This window comes from Triturus cristatus, chromosome 1_1 (genome assembly GCF_964204655.1).
Source record: "Triturus cristatus chromosome 1_1, aTriCri1.1, whole genome shotgun sequence".
In the NCBI taxonomy this organism is placed as follows: domain Eukaryota; kingdom Metazoa; phylum Chordata; class Amphibia; order Caudata; family Salamandridae; genus Triturus; species Triturus cristatus.
In genome coordinates, this window is record NC_140579.1 from 1,067,397,087 (window position 1) to 1,067,400,327 (window position 3,241).

Sequence of the window (3,241 nt, forward strand, 5' to 3'; positions counted from 1 at the left end):
ATAGTGTGTCGCCCGATTGGTATTTTGCTGCTTCTGTCATTGCATCCTGATATATGATACAACAAGTAACATGACACCTACAAGAAGTCTGACGGTTGGCTTTGTCAATGGTTCTTAATTGCAGGAGATAAATAAGCAACAACTACGGCTTCATTGTATATAAACAGGGCCATTGGAATTATGCTATTGTGTGGCCGTGGAGATTTTCGCATTATTATGGGTTTGCCGCATTTGCCACATAATCAACTGCTGTAAAATCTGCAGATTGTTTTTTATTCTTTCTAGCTGAAACGGTTCAAAAGCTACTAAAAGCGCAGTGGACACATGCCGGAAGGCCCTTTGCAAAGCTGGACTGGTCACCTTTCTGTTGCTTATTGCTGTATTTGAATATTAAATTGATCCTAATGATGTGCAACCAATGCCAAAGGCAGTAATTAACAAGTGTAAAAACAAAATATGCCGCATAATTTGATTTTTCTTGGCGCATAATTTACTTAACCCTGCCACATAATTTGGCCCTCTGCTGCAGCATAAGTCCAGTGGCCCTGTAAATATTATTGAAAATGCTTCCGTTCTGACATGATGAAACTGTGAAAGATCTATAAAGAGTCTGGTGGTAGTTACATTAAAGGCAGTGACGGATGGTACTGCTGCAGAGTTATGATTTTTTTTTACTCTGAGGGTGAGGGCAAATATGGGGAGCCCCATAGGGACCTGTCTCAGCACCTGCTTTTTAGAACTGCTGGTGATGAGCACCGGCAGGACCCGGCCCACTTAAATCCCTGCATTTAGAGGTTAGTAATTGAGGCATTTCCACACAATAGTTTGACCCGTCACTTTCCTGCTCCATTGTTACTGATTGCTGTTCACCGATTCCCATGCTTTGGTTATTCGCATCAGTTGCTATTTTTGTATTTCTATAACACAACCTTAGTTTATAAGCAGACAAACGTTGGGATGGGTGCGCGAGGTGGGGAGGGAGGTCACGATTGTTTTCATCCCAAAAGGGAGGAGGCAACACGTTTCACAATTACGTCATATGACCAAAGGCACACAAACTGATGCGGTTTGCCCAATAGTTTCACAAACACGTTCACAGGCATATGAACACTAGTGATGATGCCAGAAGGCAAGTGGCGCAGAAATGAAAACAAGTACTCAGGCTCAAATTACTCACATAGGTCACTAAACTACACCTCCAATCAACAACATAATGTCAGCATGTGGCCTTGTTGGTACAAATAAAATGCCCATTGCCTCGTCAGTGGTCGAAAGCGCTATATAAATGCAGTTGAAACACAAGTAAGGTTGCGGTCACAGCAGACCTGTGCAGATTAGCTCCAGAGATGCAACAGTAGGCCCACTCCTCGCTCACCTGTAAGGCAGTGGCTTTCTGCAGCAGCTGCCGCTTGGCCGCTCCGTAGTCCGACAGCTTCTCCAGCAGCTCGGCGTGCATGGGCTCCACCAACAATGCCTCGCTGAGGCAGATGTCATGCTGACTGAGCAGGGTTAGTTGGTCCGGCTGGTAGAAGTTGGCAAGGCCCTCGTGCTGCTTCTCCTTCAGCTTGAAGAGGCCCTGCAAGCCGAAAGCAACCAGGGCTGGGCAGAGACTGTGCATGAAGACCGGACACTCCACCCTTTGCAGGCAGAGCAGGTTGTAGCCACTGAGCTCCTTGCGCAGTAGGGTCTGCCTGTAGTCCATGTCCAGGGCGTAGGGCGCACCGTAGGGGTACAGCACGACCCGAGAGTGCTCGGTCTGTACGTACGTGTCCGCAAAGATGTTGTAGGAGACTGTGTGGAGGAGCGACTCTGCGCTCACCCGCTGCGTGTACAGGTGCCGCTGTTCAAAGGCGCACACCCCAGGCCCGGCCTCCACCGTGCAGCTGGCCTCCACCTCCCAGGTGGCGACGTACCGCGGGGGGTCCACACTGCCTGCGGTGCAGTGCAGCTTCATCCGCAGCCCGATGTCCGCGTTAGTTTTAGTATGTAAACCCGCTGGCTTCCAACGAGGGCCCAGCCTCCTGGCTCCTCGGGCGCCTCCTTGAACCAGCGGAAGAGCGAGGCCTCCAGCTACACAAACCCGATGCGCAGAGCGGGGCAGATAGGGAAGCCGGCCATAATGTGGCAGGGAAGCTGCGCCTGGCGGAAAGAGGGCGGGTTGCGCTCCACCGTATAGCAGGCATCACCCACGTGCAGAACGGCACCGTCCTGCCAGGCCTCGGAGTTGAGTAGCTTGTCGGGCAGCGGCTGTTCCTGGTAGTAGAGGCGCTCGTACGGCTCTGCAAGGGAGGCAGACCGGGAGGCCTTTCCACCGTGCTTGCATTTCTTGGCCTTGCTGCTCTGGGCTGCTTTGACGGCGTTGGTTGTGATGCGGGCCAGCGCCCGGCCCAGAGGCTCCGACTGGTCCCGTTGCATGTGCTTCTGACTGCCATCAAGAGTGAAGGAGAGGGCCAGCTTGGGTTCCGAAGGCACACAGCATACCACAGCCTTCTCCATCCCGCTAGGTGGGCTACAGGTGCTGGAGCAGGCGTAGAGCCAAAGCGGGTAACCCAGGACACACCGCAGTAGCTTCCAGGCTGAGAGCCTCATCATCAACCCAGCGCCCAGTACACAAGGGCGGTGAGGATTCTAGCTAACGGGACAAGACAGGAGAGCCATTCATTACCGGCTTCCGGGAATCTATCGCAGTTTGCACCTGCATAGACACAGAAAAAAGCATCGATCTCTGAGCTTTATGGGGCCATGTGTTTCTAATTAGCGTGGAGGCGCGCACTGCCCCCCACCTCAAAACCAAGATTTTTTTCCTTTGAGAGGTCGGGGGCAGAGCGCTCCTCCATGCTAATTAGAAACACATGGCCCCATAAAGATAAGAAAGTGCTTTGCGACAGCAGTAAAGCAGGCGACCCAGTCTGGATCGGAGGCGAAAGTGCGTCAACGAAAAACCCTCATTTCCAATGTCAGGCCACCATTTAGCATAAACGGTGACGCCAGCCAATTGAAATGAGGGGCGGGGCTTCAAGCCCTTTATTGAAACTCCTCGTTCACAATAAATCTTGCCGAGCGGCCAGCACATGCACTGCAACACAAGGCAAGACCTAAAAATAAAAGTTACACTTTTAATTTTTTTTTAAACTTAGCTCATTTTCCTTTATGGAAAACGGGTTGCATTTAAAAAAGGAAAAACAATGACTGTATTTAAAAGCAATCACAGACATCGTGGATTGCTAACCTCAGCAAGCCG

At 51.0% G+C, this 3,241-nt stretch overlaps 1 pseudogene; it reads right to left on the bottom strand.

The window, feature by feature from the left end:
• Positions 1-719: 719 nt before the first annotated feature.
• LOC146871548 (2',5'-phosphodiesterase 12-like) lies at positions 720-2,592 on the bottom strand (annotated as a pseudogene).
• Between the last annotated feature and the right edge of the window lie 649 nt (positions 2,593-3,241).